The sequence below is a fragment of the Lygodium microphyllum genome, chromosome 27 (assembly GCF_053477565.2).
Source record: "Lygodium microphyllum isolate KBCC chromosome 27, Lygodium_microphyllum_v1.1.10, whole genome shotgun sequence".
NCBI lineage: Eukaryota > Viridiplantae > Streptophyta > Polypodiopsida > Schizaeales > Lygodiaceae > Lygodium > Lygodium microphyllum.
The window spans coordinates 126114099-126131363 of record NC_141161.1 but is presented as its reverse complement, the minus strand read 5'-3'; positions in this window follow the sequence as shown (position 1 = coordinate 126131363).

The following is a 17265-nucleotide window of genomic DNA, read 5'->3' as shown; positions in this document are numbered from 1 at the left end:
AAGAGTACAAATGTTCAATTGTGAATCTTGTTCAAGAAATTAAGGAAGCTTGGGGAGAAAAGGATATTACTTTCTGCTTGGTAAGATAGACATAAATTTGATCCTTTCTGCTTTGAAAACAAGGTTTAATGATTTAAATTGATTATTGCTTGTTGGGTTGTCACAGCATATTCTTCTTGTTCATGGGCCTTATTTTGTGGAAGAGCAAGGGCCCCTAGAAACTTACAGTAGCCAAGATATGGAGAAATCACTACCAAGCACATATGTGTTTCTTTCGGAGCACCAGACATGGAGGAGGGGCAACAAAAACCAATGCCCTTTAGGAGTTATTCAATTGGTTTTTTCGAAGACAACTTCAAAGATCAAGAACACAATAAATGTGGTGGAATCTAAAATATTGATACTATTTTCAAAATATTATATACATGGCTAGCTTTTAAGAGCCTTTACATCCTTGTCCTCCTCAGGCATTTTTCCTCTATAAAGTAAATATTTCTTCTCTTTTATCCAACTATGGATTTGATATATGTTTTGTTTGCTGCTAAAACATAAGATGAGTATGCCAGGAAGTATCCAGCCCTGGAGGCAAAGAAGCTGAGACTATAACCAAATATTCGGATGGCTGCTGCCTTTTCCAAAAGCATAACTTTGTGCGCATTGTACTGTAAACATGAGTATCCAAGAATCCTTGTAAGTGCTTTAACATAGACAATTGGCCATGAGGCCTCCTCTGAGAAAGAGCTATGCAAAACCAACAAAATATTGGGATCAATCTTCGATATATAATGCCCAAGTGCAACATCCTTTAGGGAACTACTACCAACTCTCTATCCTTTGGCTCTTCCCAAGAAATTATCCTCATCTGCAATCTCCAACTATAAAAGCAACAGTTAGAATGAAAAAAATGAAAATATTTATGTGGTTTCACAAAAACAAAAGAATGCATTACCATTTGATTTTCATCAGTCTCAAGTTTGCTTGCATTACATAAGCTAATTGATGTCTCCTTGACATCCTTGAGCTCCTCTACATATTCTGACTCCTCCCTTCCAAAATTGGAGATTCCAAGCTTCTCTTGAAATTGGTCAAACTCTTTGTCAACAGCTTGTAACTCTCTCTCAGCATCTTTAACCTTGCTTAAACATAGGGGAAAAAAGCATTTGATGCATCTATAAAGTTATCATCAAACATTTGAGAGTCTAATCTAAGTAAGTTCTCCTTGGACTCATTTTCAACATCCACTATGCCTTTTGTATCTACAGATGCCTCTGCAATAACTGCCAAGCAACAATCTTCTCTCAAATTGAAAAAAATTTGGAGATTAGACAATAATATGTACTTCTTGTCTTTAATTGGGAAAGTAGGCAAAGATGGAACGATAAGGCTTGAAGGAGTATCAGATGGCTCATCAACTTCTATAGTGGTCTCTTCAATTATTGTCTCTGTTCTGAATTCAGCAACATCCAGGTCCTTTGCAACTAATGCTTCCATCTGGGTGTCTAGTTGCTCCTCAACATCAACTTCATCTACAATCTCTTTAAGAAGGAAACATCTAGATAATTTTGAGGTATCTTTATACTTTTCATTAGATCTTAGAGGGTATTTCACAAGGGAAAATGCAATGAATGCAATAGAATTAAGCATAATCTTGCATTTTTTTGGGGTGTAAACAGCATAACTCAGGTGCATAAAATCTATCAAGACAATGATAACCACATTTCTTGGTAAACAAGGACTTATTAGTGCACCTTCCAATTGGGGTGTGAACATACTCCTTGGAATCCACCTGAACAACAAGATATGCCAACTCTTCAAACTCTGCAAAATCTTCATTGATAAAGTCATTTGAGAAATTAAGAACTTGATCAAGGTCCCACCCTGGATTGAAAATCTCCCTAGCTGTTGGATAGAAACTAATGTCAATATTGTTTTCTATGAGAAAATCCTATATTTGAGACAGTCATAGGATCCTCATAAGATACTTTGAAGCCTTTCCCTTCTTTGGATCCTTGCTTGAATCTTCAGTTGTCATAGACATATGAGATGCTATTGAAACATATGAGCAACTAACTCCTTTGTCATTGTGGGCTTCAGGACTCTTTTCCTCTTCATAGATGTGGAGACAGACATGTGTGACATCTCTGTACCAGACATCTTGAGATTCAATAGCTCTAGACTGCTTGATAAGCCTCTTGAAGTGGTGCACTCGCTCTGTGTTGGATTAGTTAGGAATACGACACGTATAGGAGGCTTTCGAAATCTCCAAACCCCAATATCACACCATTTTTGTGAGAGTAGGAAAACGAGTGCTGGAGGAGTTAGGAATACACCGCAATAGGAAGAAAACCAAAAGCTTTCTATTTATCTTCTCGCACTGTGTTGGATGAGTTAGGAATAGGACGAGCTAGGAATACGACGCGCTATTATTGTGCCTGTGGTGAGGATAACCTTGACGGAGGGGGGTGACGGAGTATGGATGAAGGGAGTGACGGAGTATGGACGGATGACGGAGGGTGCGACATGGAGATTGAAGGTGGAGTATGGACGCAAAGGGTGACACAGGGGGTGATGCAGAGGGTGTCAGTGATGAATAAGGAGACGGAAGGGGTGATGCAGGGGTTGACAGAGGGGGTGACGGAGGGGGTGATGGAGACATTGGATGCGCAAGAAAATCGAGAAGGAAAGTGTACGAAAAAATTTGGGTGGCCTTAAATAGGTGCGAGGGGGGAACAAGAAACATTCGAGAAACCCTAATCAAATGGCTGATGAGAACATGGCATGTGGAGGTCAGCACCCACAAGTATATAAGATCTTCTCAGTTGGTGCGAACGCAATTTCACATGTTATGTCATGGCTATTGTTCGTCTGACAGTTCTGACATATCTAATCGACAGAGGTACCATACGTTCGACGTTAACGACATCAAAAGCTGCTGAATTGCTTGAAACAACATGATAGAATACTTCAGGAACTTAAGTAAAAACCTTCATCATGTTGTATGGCATTCAGTTCTCCAAAACAGCATGATATCATACATTAGAACTTTTGCAACAACTTGAATCGCGGGCAATCTTATGTATGCCATGATAGCCACTCGTCGAGATATTCCCTTTGCAGTTGGTGTTGTGGCACACTAAATGGCTACACCTGGCAAGAAGCATTGGGATGCCGTGAAGGGTATCATGAGGTACTTGAAGGGCACTGCAGATATGTGCATATGCTATGGCAGCCAGGATACAGGAGTCGTGGGGTACACTAACTCTGATTATGTAGGACATGCAGATAGTAGGAAGTCCACTTCCGTCTATGTATTCACCTATGCTAGAGGTCTTGTTTCTTGGATGTCCGGGTGCGAAAATGCACGGCCCTTTCTACTATAGGGGCCGAGTATATTGTAGCCATTGAGGCTTGCAAGGAGGCCATTTGGTTGGGTCGTTTAGTTGTTGAACTTGGTATTGATGCTATCCCTACACTGCATTCGGACTCTATGAGTGCTATTCAGTTAGACAAGAATCCAGGTCATTTAGTTGCTGAACTTGGTATTGATGCTATCCCTACACTGCATTCGGATTCTATGAGTGCTATTTAGTTAGACAAGAATTCGGTCTTCCATGCAAAGGTGAAACACATTGAGGTGAGGTATCACTTCATATGTGGGGTCATTGAGGACAAGTCTGTTGATCTTGTCAAGATCTCGACTACCCAGAATCCTATACGCTTTGCCTTCCTCAGGAGGTTGATGGGCGTGGGATGAGATGACGTGTTTCCTCATCATGTTGTACATGTGTACATGTTGTACTATCTTTCTTTTTCTTTTTCTTTTCACTCCTCACTAAGATTTGTCTTTAAGTGGGAGGTTGTTGGGGGTAAAGGCGCCTCTGTCTAGCCGCCCGTGTATTACTACATTAATAGTCACTACCACTACACACTACAGGTGGCAGGCGCCCGTCACCATCACTTTATTCTTTATTCTTTTAGTGACAGTTTGAATAAAGGAAGGCCCCATCACACATTGTGACTATTGGAGTTCCCATTTCTAGTCTCTCCCTTTCTTGCTCTTGCTCTCCGCCATAGCTCTCGAGTCCAACCTTCGATCCGTCATTCCCTTTCAAATTCTCTTTCAGGAATCCATGGCCAATCAAAGATGTATTGTCAATAAACACTCTTTATTTTATCTTTTATTGGATAAAGTTTATAGTATCCGCTAATAAGTTAATGTGCAGTGCTACTAGACTTGTTACTACTCACTTGGACACCAGCTTTCAAATCATTGTTGATCCTCAAAGACCTTTCAAGTTTCTGCTTCAAGAGGTCCCATTGTAAAATGACGTACATAGTTGTGGTTGGAGAGTGGTTTCAAATGCTTCAAGGATAATAGATTCAAAGTTACTAAATGTAGGGGGGGTGAATGTAAGTTTCCTATGCTTTATCCTTCTTATAATGAAAGTCTCTTGCTACTTCAAATAACTTATGTGCTTTGTTACAGTGCAAAGACTACCCTGAGTCATACATATGGTGGATACAGGAGAGGTGTATTGAACTAGTTTTAGATAGAACAATCACATCGGTGGGCTCGAATTTCCCTCTCCCAGCTAAAAATTCAAAAGGATAGGCAACAACGAAGGGCAAAGGCAAGAAAATGGCAACCACCAAGAAAAAGAAGTCTTCAAGGTCCAAACAAAAGGAGCCCAAAATGAAGGGCATGCCTAAGCTTTCTCCATTGAAATTTAGTCCATCTCCTCTAAAGCCCAAGGAGAAAAGAGTGCATGAGGTAATTAAGTTCTTCGAGCGACCAAGGAAGACACCTACTAAGAGGAAACTAGTGATGATGGATGAAAGTATGGAAGATGAAGCAACTTTTCCAAAGAAAGAGAGAAGTCTTAAGGATGAAGAAGCTATAGATCAAGGAGAAGCTAAAGAATAGCCTGAGGATGGAAAAGCCAAAGATCAAAGAGAAGCTAAAGAATAGCCTTATAATTACCAGTTTGTCTATTTGTACTAAAGTAACATTCCCCTTGTGTATACATATATAGTACAATATTCTAACCCAAAATGTAATGATATGTCATTTTGATCTTACCCATGAAAGGTGATTTTTTTTGTTCATAGAATCATAGAGAATTATACAGCTTGTACCAAGTCTTTCCTATTAAATTATACTGCAATTTTGTAACTCATGATATAATGAAATCTTTTTGTTCCACAAACAACAATTTGTTCTTCATAGAATCACTGTAAAGCTTATACCATGATTTTTTTAAATAGTACTTATCAATGCGTATAATTCCATGTTTCTGGTAGCAATATTTGTGAGCAAAAGAAAGATTCAAAATTATTTATACATGCATATTTATGGTTCGAAACTCACAACACTAGGAGGCAAACAACTCATACATGATACAGAGCTCTCAACTCTTTCTCAAATTATAGCACCATTTACCTTGAACTTATATCCAGAAGCAACATTCTCTAGAAACTCCAAGGTGTCTCTTACATCCTTAAGATTCCACTTTGAAGTAATGTTCAACTCCTTTACTTCTTGTGCGATAACTTGTACTGTAAGTTTCAATGTCTTACAATCAATATCTAAATCTAAAGGAAACCCAGCAACCAATCTAAGTTTGTATCTTCTGTAATCAAAACCTATATTAAGAGATTGTCGAGATATATTATAGGATAAACCCAATGATTAAGGGCACACATTGCACCTTATAAAGTCACCTTTGTGGTCAAATTCCGTGACTTTCCAACATAGACCTAAAATTTTATCCAAATCTTCCTCTGAAAATTTTTGTTTAGCCATGAAACCTTCGTTCGTTGTAAACATGTTGTTTTAAAGCAAGCTACAAAAACATTCAAGGGTAAAAACCAGATAAGAGTACTCTTCTCGAGATCCTTCCACGAGTCATAGCCTTTTGAAAATCTTAAGCAATCTTGAGTTTAAAACTCTCCATTGTTGCTTCATCAGGCATCTCCCAATCCAAAGATGAGAGGCTTGGTAACTACAGATCTTCAAGGTATCCATACACACCTGCTCTTGAAGGAACCACATATTGTGCATAATACCAAAAAAACCACTTTCATGAAAAATACTAGTGGTCTGATCAGCATAAATATAAAAATAAAAATTTTCATTTTAAAATAAAACACAATTTTTACAATTTAGGAAAGGGTTTCAATGTTCGAGAAAGGTAATCTTTGACCAAATGGTATTTTTTCACTCACTCTTGTAGCATAATAAGCGATTCTCAAAAGTATGAATATATATACTTGCAAATTTGTTTTTTCAACTATATCTTCTAGCATAGTAACACAACAAGATAGGTTACAGGGTTGGATCTTTAATCTATTTTAAAACTTTTTTTCTTTTTCACTCCCTATTTTGAATGAAACATGATTTTTACAATTTAGGGAGAGGTTCCAACATTTGGGAAATGCATCCTTTGCTCATCATAATAGGTGATTCTAGAAAGAATAAGTGTGTACACAAAGCAAACCTATTGTCAATCATATATTTCAATAGAGCAACATATTAGGATGGAAGTAAGAAATATTATAAAATAAAGACACACCATTGAGATATGGTTGAATCAATCATTAATATAAAAAAGAGTGGCCGTAAGCCATCTTTCCATACATTGGTTGATTTCTACTTTAGCAATCTTGTTAACAATTGCAAATATGGTAGTGGCAAAAGTTGCATTGTGTGATTTTTAAAATTCCTAATGATGTTTTGGTAGTCTTTTTACTTATAAAATTTGACAAAGGACATCAAAAGTTATTAATTTTCCCTTATTACCACTCGAAAAAATAAAAATATTTATAATAATTATATCCCATCATAATACATCAAACCCTATTAACCAAACATTTGTCATCATGATGAATGTAGTGTATATACTAGTTCTTATCCATAAATTATTTCATTAATTCATAATATTCACTAATTATTTCTCAAAAACTCCTAAAAACTATTATTTTCACACTTGAAAATTTAACAACTTTGAGTATAAAGGTCCATTTGAAGGAATATTTGATAGATGAATTCTTCTTAACTAATTCAACTCTATTTTTAGGTCTTGACCTTAATCTCCCATTAATGTTCTTAATTTTCAGTAATTAAAATTAAAAATGTCATTTTTAATACTAAAATGCATAAATCTTTTGATAGATTCATCCTTAGGTTATGAAACTTCATTTCTAGATTTATTTCCATGTATTCTAACTTTTTTTAAATTCAATTCTTATTAATATTATTAAGAACTCTTAATTTTCCTTAATTATGGCTTTAAAATACAAATTTAAGCATATTTTCAGCCATTTCTTTACCATTTCAATACAACCAATGCAAGAACTCAAATTATTTCCCTTCATTCAACACTCAAAGATCCAAAACTTGATATATTCAACCACAAATCATTCATTCTATCCAATTTTCATTCAAATTTACATGAAAACGAACATACTCGATTAAGAAGATAACTGAAGATATTCCACTGTATTTGGGGATGCGGATGCTTGCTCCTCCTTTCCCTTCACTTCCAAGAAATCTTCAAATTTCTTAATCTTCCACTTCTCCCACTAATATGCACTAATCTCCTCTTAATCTTGCAAAAAATTTCTCTCACTACACTCAAGAATGCAAACCAAGAATGGGATGAGGATGGAGGAGATGGAAGAGAGGATCAAATGTAGCCAAATGATGCTAATTTCAATGGACAAATTCTACAACAATTTCCACCAAGGGCCCAAGAATAATGGTGCCCACTTTCTTATTGTTTTTTCTCTCTTTCTTCAACTCCTCCTTCACATTACAGGCCCCCCATCAACTTCTTGAATAACCCATATTCAAAATTGAGAGTTTTCCCACTTGAACCAGTTTCCTTGACACCTTTTCACATCTCTAGACCTATTTTCTCCCCCCCTAGGGCTTCTCCACTCGAATTCTACATATGCATACTAAATTATACATGTATCTATACCCGTCTCTAAAATATCTACTAAAAATTTTCCCGCCTCCGCTTTTTAGTACTATTATTTTTCTCCCTCCCTAAATTCTCCATTAAAAATGTCTTAATTCTGGACTTCTAATTCCTCCTCAACACAACATGAATATAGTTTTACAATCTTATTTTTTAATTAAGTTTTATAAAAAATGGTGTGTAATATAGAGCTAAAACTCATGAATTTACCAAAAAATAGTGTAAAATGGATCAAACTAAGCAGCTATCATTCATCCCTCACTAGCTTGAGTGAGCTCCCATTAACTAACAAAGGGAAAATGACTTCAGTCTTCAAGAATGGCTTCAACTGCAACATCAACCAAGAAAGCTTCTGAAGCTCAGAATTGAGAAGTGTGAAAAAATAATTGCTCTCCCCCTCTAAGCTGCGAGCGTCCCCATGAGCACAACTACATTTACAACCATCTTGCAAGGAACACAAAGGAAACCACTATATTCCAACAAATAATAATGTATTTCTTCTACAGTTAAGAACTAACTTAATGTGGCAATAAAACCAGTGCTTGAACCGCTTTGTCCACTAATGTGCATGACATTGCAATTTCTAAGCAAGAATCCAACCAAATGGAAAACCATAAGAGCTGCTTAGAAACAAAAAACCTATCGAGTCAATGAAATGTTATGCTACTCTCCTTCTAGATATCCATGAAAAATACTTTGCTTACTCTTGCAAGACCAACACTAGGCCTCAGCAAAACTAAGATAGGACACTCCACCAGAAGATAGAGTCTCTAGGGCAGAACTGCTAACCCTCCATGAAAGAAGAGACAATTTGTCTAGCTACTAATTGGTTATAATATATAATATAATTATTAATACACATCTATCTCCTTTTATCATAGGTTTGTTTGTTTTTTTTTTTAAAGACTTGTTTTCAACCATGCTCAAAAGGTCCCACCCCAAAGAGATGCAAGGCATCGGACGTAGGGCACCCATCAAGGAAATCCCTACAGCCCTACCAAGACCTCAGAGGCGATGCATATCTTCTTTTGAGAGTGTTTTTTGTTTCTTCTTTCTTTCTTTCTTTTCATGGCTTTGTGTTTTTTTTTAAAAGTTTATTGATTTAATTATATTTTGAGGTTTTTTTAAAAGTAGTACTTACGCGAGCACTATTCAACATTGTGCCTTCAAACAATTTAGCTCAACAATCCCCCTTGAGAAACTTAATTATAAGAGCTATACTAGCCAATTAGCTAACATCTAGGCTAATCTCACAAGGCTCAACAGAAGTAACTTCATCATAAACAAACCCGTCAAAATTTCATGGAGAGATGGTTTGATACTTAGCAAATCCAAGCAACAAATGAAATAAATCCATAAAGGATATACTCTAGTGAGCTTTTAATCAAATAATTCAAACTAGAAAATACACAGTCATGCATGAGTTAGGAACCCCCTCGCTTTAGAACTTAACACTCATAAGTACAACATTCTTATCATAACAAAACAAAACTACTAAAAAGAGAAAGTGTAATAATTTAAAAAAATCAAAACAAAAGAGGGTAAGGAAACATATGATAAGAGTGCATCGTAACTTCATTGTTCCCAGAGCCAATTGAAAAGAAAACATGCATTGAAAAGTAAACCCAATCGTGCGTGCAGCTAACTACCTAATTAAGTGAAAGCTAACTAATCTAATATGTGAAAAGTTAAAAAATAGAGGAAACCTTACATTAAAAGTGAATTATGTTCAAATATTTTGTTTGGTTTTTTTAAAATTAAGAGTTTTTTTAAAAAAAATCATGTAAGTAGAACACAAACTAAACAAACTAAGAAAACAAAAATAATCACAGACTCATAAATCCTCTAAAACAAACAACAAATGTAACCCAAAATCATCTAAACTATCAACATCAAATCCATCAGACAAATCACAACATATAGGATGATCTTGAAGAATCCCTAGCGCCCTCACATAAGATATATCAATGGCATCATTAGACGCATCACTAGAAATCTCCAGTGTATCATGGAGTGGAGCCAAGCATCATCATCATAATACGACATAGGTGCCACTAGTAAACAATCTAAATAATGGCCCTTAGTCGCATCCATATACCAACATATAAAATCCCAACAAGGATAGTTAACACTAGCATGTAGGTCATAATATGATGGAGTAAGGTGATAGGTAGTAGACCGATATCTAGTAAATTCTTGTTGCTCTCTACCCACCCTAGACTGACCAATGCCACGCTTAGGAGAAAAGACACTAGCATAATCATGGCACTCCTAAGTGTAACCTATAGCATCCTACATGGAAGTGGTACCATAGTGTGGAAAATAAGTGCCATACTGCCAATAAAGGAACCACAGAGGATTCACTAGTAGTAATAAGGAGACATCACCTGCGTGCAAGAAATATATGAAAATACCCCTTATCTACCCCCTATTCATGGGCCTTACCTTATAACATGTATCTTCCTTCCCTTAAATAACCCCCGTCCCTTACACTCGTGTGGTACCATATGGTAAACCCTAGTGGACCCCCCGGGACAGGAACTGAGCACGCACAAATAGATGCTATTGTGACAATATCTATGACCAAATGGTGGATGATACTGCAAACAAAAGACAACCAAAAAAGATGTACCACAACATACCTCACCTCTCAGAGCGTACAAAAACTTGTTATGTGTCTGAAAATAAGGAATGCTATAAGGTCATGTATGCATAGGATCAAGACTATCATCATCAAGATGAGGTCTGAGGGCATCCATCCACAAAATCTCCATACTTGTATCCTAAAAAGAATATATCCCCCCCCCCAAAAAAACGAAACAAAACAACAAAATAAGCAAGAAAAACATTTAAATAATCTATCTACACCATTCAACCCAAACTTCTCAACTAAGTCACAAAAGGTTTCAAACGAAGACCATTAACTCGAAAAGGTATATGAATTGCCTCAAAGTCTTGAATATCCATTGAACCGTTATCATACACTTTAACTTGAAATGGACCTAACCATCGGATATGAAGTTTCCTTGGAAATTTATAGTAAGGACTACCATACAATAAAACTAAATCATTCTTCTAAAAATCTTTAAGCTTCAAGTGTCTATCATGCCAGGCTTTCCTTCGTTATAACATGCTTCGATACGTTGTAGATCAAACATATGATTGTGATCCAGCTTGACTAACTTGCTAAGAGTTTCCCACTCACTAAGGCAATCAAATAATGCAACATGCAAAGTGGGAACTTCCAACTCAATAGGAAATACAGCTTTAGTCCCATAGACCAAACTAAAAGGTGTATTATTAGTTGTTACCTTGTAAGCAGTCTGATACACCTAGAGTGCTTCTAGTAAACACTCATCCCAATCACGTCTATTCTCAGCTACTGTTTTGGTCAAAATTGCCATCACATATGATTAGTAACTTCAATAGCACCATTGGCACGAGGATAATAAGGGGTAGACTTTCGATGTTTAATTTTATAAAGATCTATCAATTTCAAAATTAAATTATTCAATAAATGAGATCCACGATCGCTAACCAATTCTAGTGACAACCAAAGTAAGTAATAATATTCTCATAAAGAAATAGAGAGACATCCTTGCCCCAATCAGTCTTGAGTGCTTTATTTTCCACCCATTTAGTTACATAATCAGTACATACCAAAATACACTTATTAGAATGATATCATGTAGGTGGATCAATTGGACTGACAAAATCGATACCCCACTTCTCAAAAGGTACAAGGGCTAATATGAGGTTTAATGGCATTGCAGAGCATGTAGTCGGTGTCCTAGTATGTCAAATCTCCTGCAAAATGGCAACCAGAAGGTTCATCATGTAACACAATTAAGATCCGTGGTATCTCATCTTCTCGAACACACCTTCAATAAATTTCCTCACGAGTAAAATACTTATATAGATAGCCTGACATCAAAACATAGGACCATTGGCTGCAATACAATACGACAACATTCATGCTTTGTTGCAATTGGTGGATATTTAGCCATGCTAAGAAAATTAGCAATATTAGCATACCACAGTATTGTGATAGAAACTTCAAATAATTGAGTATGAGGTAAGTCATCATCTACACCTTTCTCTATATCGTTAGTAATTAATTGAGACATATGGTTTGCAAGAACATGTGACCTACTTGTACGAGTAATGACTTCAAAATGAAATTGTTGAAAAAGCAACATCCATCTCGTAACTCCGCCACTAAGTTTGGGTTTATTTTATAAGTACTTTAGTGATTCATGATCCACATAGAAAATAAACTTATTGCCCAACAAATAATGTCTAAACTTAGTAATAGCAAACACCATCGATAAACACTCTTTCTTAGTTGTATTATTTTTCTTGGTGCCACTTAAATTATGGCTAGCATAATAAAGTGGGTGACCAATATTCTTACCATTTTCTTGACATAGAACCACTCCCACTGTATCCATAGTAACATCAGCATGAATATGAAACTCTTTAGACCAGTCAAGTGAGACCAAAATTGGTCCTTCAACCAACTTAGCTTTTGATTTCTCAAATGCAGCTTGGCATGTTGAATCCCAATCATAAGGTTGATTCTTCTTAAGTAAGGCAATTAAAGGTGTAGCAACTACTGCAAATGTCTCAATAAAACATTGATAGAAATTTAAATGACCAAGAAACCCTCATAATTTCTTCAAATTTTGTGGTGCAGGTAAATCAACAATTTTATGTACATTTTCCATATCCATTGCAATAACGTCACTCGAAACTATGTGGGCTAGCAATATGCCTCGCGACACTCCAAAAATACACTTCTCTAGATTTAAAGAAACTCTTGTACTCTCACAACATTGGAATACTCCCTCCAATTGATCAGCCATATTTCTTCATCACCATGCACACAGAAGTTATCTAAGAAAACTTCCATCCACTAAATTAAAAAATCTTGAAAAATTGCCATCATTGCTCTCTAAAAAGTAGCTGGTGCATTACACAAACCAAATGGCATTATCTTATAGGAAAAGTCCCCCTTTCTGTAGTGAAAGTAGTTTTGGGTTGATCTTCAGGGTTGATTAGAATTTGATTATAGCCACTAAACCTATCCATAAAAGAATATAATCCGTGTCCAACCACCTGATCTAATAATTGATCAGAGAAGGGCAATGGAAAATGATCTTTACGAGTGTGCTTATTCAATGCGTGATAATCCACACATATATGAATTTTATTAGAGTTATTTTTAGGAACAATGTCTATAGGTGAAACCGAGTCAACGTACGCAACAGGATAGATAAAACCCACATCAAGTAATTTAGTAATTTCAGCATGCACTTTGTCTGCATAGTTAGGATCTGTGTGCCGTCGACGTTAACGTATAGGTCTAACACCACATTCAATATCAATATAATGTTGGCACAATTCAGGTTTCATACCTTTCAAATCCACATAGCTCCAAGAAAACACATGAGAATATTTCTTAAGAACATTCTATATTTTCTCGAAAGAAACACCTTGCAACTGACTACCTAATAACATAAACTTATTAGGTGCCACTTCAAAACGGTTTGTTTCAATTTCGAAATTACGCACATAAACTGTTTGAACCCTATTAGGTTTTATAACTGGTATCGCAACAGATTTCTTCATAGGTACATGGCCTAACCAATTACTCACCCCCATAGGTTTCCCATCATTAATGTCAAATAATAAATCTTGAGATGGAGGTTTGAAAGACATTTGATACACAAATAACACCTTGGAAGACTCTTCTAAGTGTGAGAACTCAGTAATCTCAACCATATAATGATCTAACACATCTTGCTTCTTGGACACTTGCCAGCCCTTTAAATAATATTGTGCATCTGTATATTTATTTTTACTTTAGTCATGCAAATTCTAATGATAACATCGTAGAATCTGATTATGATGCTCAAGACATTGTTGATCTTGGTAAGCCCACCTCCATTTCTTCTGTTTCAATTTGAGTATCAACAAATGAAGATTCTCATTTGCTTCACCATGTATTTGACAAACTAAATAGTGAATAATCCTCTTAAGCTTTATGAAATTGGTTCGCTTCATAAAATACGTGGTTCAATCCCATCACCACATAAATTGTAAAATCCATAACCTTTTCAGCAGGATGTGATCAAATCTGTTTTTTACCGCACTCTCCACTTACATGTGCAGATAAACTTCCCATCCTTGATCGTAAAGACACTCCCCGATTGAGGTGATTTATTTGATGGAATTGATGATAAAGCAAAGGGACATTTGTAGCCCCAAGCCCCCAATTATTGGGTACCATGACTCTTTCATATTTTACTGTTGAAATCATTCCAAAGAACTGATCATTGCAGCCTGCATAGCTAATTGATCCATAAATTGTGATTGTACTTGTTCCATGTTCCGATTCTCTTGTAATATTTTCTTGAGAAAATTCTCAGTTTGGAACACAATATCTTCTAAAGGATTCATCTCCTCATCGTAATATAACAGTAAGGATTGAGCCAACTTTTGTTCTTTAATGCTTCATGCTCTGCAACAACTTTATCTATTTGTAGTTGAGTTATTTTATTCAGCAATGGTCGAATGAGATCACTATCATTTGCAACCTCATCTTTATTACATAAAATTTCATCCTCCAGAGCATCCACTAAACGAGACACAATTCTTTGGGGCATCTCAACCACTTGATGATGAGGACAATTCATCTCTCCATTTTTCTTCCCAATTAATCTTTGTAGCAAAACATGAAACAACTTCATCATTCAAAGAATTACCATTATCTTCTTTACAAGAGGACTGGAAAGACCTATAGCTCCTAGTACTATGAGATTCTCATATTCTCTCTCTCCAATAATGGAAGTAAAGTCATTGAATGGACAAAGGTAATTGATCAAACCCAAATGGAATCTCATATCTCTGCATAGGAGCAAAGGTATCAAGTGGATCCTTTGTCATCATTTCATTAGTCTCCAATGCTGTTATAAGCTCTTCAGTATGTGGCTCACTACTTGTATCCTCTATTTTATCTCTAGATTCACTACAAGATACAACCCTCATACCGACGTTCAAAGCAATGAAAATGTTCATTTAAAAATCTGTCTCCCATCATTGCAAAAAACATCGATATTAGCAATGCTATAGAACCATCACTATTTGCATTGCTAATAGCGATGCAAACTGCGACGCTAATAATGACGGTTACATAGAAAAAAAAACTAATGCAAGGCAGCAAGTTTCCCTGCCACAAATAGCACTATGTGATGTATTTGGGCCATACAAAAGAGTTATAGTAAAGTGTACAATGCTCATCAAAATGAAGGCAAAGCGTACTTGAATCCATAAGATTGATACATGAAATAAATGCAAGATTTTGTAACAAAAGCGACGATAGAATCATGGCAAGATACAAAGGATGATAATAACATAGTACATAGAAAATGCCTACATAAATCACATGACTAAAAAAGAAGATGACGTATGCTCCACGGATCCAAGGGCAAGCTATAGATCCTCGCTATCTGAAAGCTCATCTTGTCGTAAAGGAGTGTCAAATGGACTCTACGAAAAAAGAAACAACTACACATCAGTCCACCATACTGTAATGCATTTTAATTAAAATTAGTAAATACGAATAAGAAATATGAGTGACTTACTGGGCCGCCGCATGCAGGGAGACCGTGTCTCTCTACATATTGAGTCTCTAGGCCGATGGGACTGCGGTTTGTAATGGAGTGCTGCAAAGAAAATAAAATACAGTTGTTAAAAACACAATTGTCAGTACAAGGGATATTGCAAAAAAATAAGCAAAAAAAATAAAAGAAAAACTTACAAAGTCCTCTAGATAAGTCATGTGGTTGCCATTCCCAAGATGATGAATCACTCATGCCTCCAGTCGTGCCCTTGCCGCCTTGTGCTATTGTCTCCAATGTCTTGGAGAATCTATAGCCTCCTCCTTGAGTCAGTGCTAGTCATCTACGTCTAGCCACTCGAGCTTTGAGGCCCCACTCTTAAGTGCCTTGCATGCATCCGATCGTCTGTGTGAGACGTACGTATGCATGCACTCCACCATCCAGCCTATGGAAAACCTATCTGTTGCGATGGGTACCAAAAACTCCTCATGCAAGGATGCTACTATGTGGTCCTTGCTCCCCTATGATATGTTCTTCCAATGATCAAAGATGTTGTATCAAAAAACTTGTTGTGGCTCAACTCTCTCATACGAGCCATCACCCTCCACCCCTCATCATTCATGATGACAACTCCTGTCCTATCATCTACAAGGTATCCATACCTCTCTAGGGTATGCCTAAGATGTGTCCTCTCCCACTTGCGACCATGCTCCTGGGCATATCCAGGAGACCCCTGTACATGTGGTGTACCTACAGGGGTGATATCTCTGGGAGTAGCACCCATAAGGGTACTAACTATGGATGATTGAGCAAAACTTGGAGTGATTGGAGTAGACGTCCCCACAACTGTGACAAATCTCACAGGTGACGCAACTCCAGTAGAATGAGGAGACGAAGACACTGCATCGGTACCTCCACAACAACAACCTAAGCTACTCTCTCTTGAACCTGCATAAGAGCGAGGAGTAGCACATGTATCCCGAGCCATTGCATCCACATCTCCATAGCATCCTCCAAAACCACTCCCTCTATCCGGCCCAAGTTTGGAGTGTTGACCTCATCTACTAAAAACTGAAGCATTAGAGCGCACCAAAGTATATCTAACAGAACGGCCTGATGGTGTCTGAGACAGCTCCTAGTCTACCATATCTCTGAATCGAGCTCCAATTGCTCCACCTCCCACTACTGCTCCAATTGGTAATACACATCCTCCAACACATAAGAAGCGAAGATGGAGACCAAACACAATTGCGCTACGTGAGATAAGAAAATTTCAAAAGAGTGCCAACTTGATTATTCCTAAGGCACCATTCTCTAGGTTGGTGTGAGAAATACTGCAAGATTTGCAATTAGGGCATTATCACAAGTTCTTTTCAAGGAACCAAGCAAGGAATGTGGGGCAATGGTCAAGCCAAGCCTTGCTTGCTCTCCAAGAAGCAGCTAAAAGTTACTTGATTGATCTAATGGGTGATTCTTAACTTTTCGCCATTCATGCCCAACATATCACTATTAAGCCCATAGATATGGTTCTTGTTCATAGGATCCGCAACAAGGATGCATTTAATCTTAATGTCAACAATATGCTTTGAGAAGCTATCTTGTAATTGGATCTATGTTTTTAGCTCAGGCTTGGTTGTAGATTATAAGGAGCTTAGTAATGT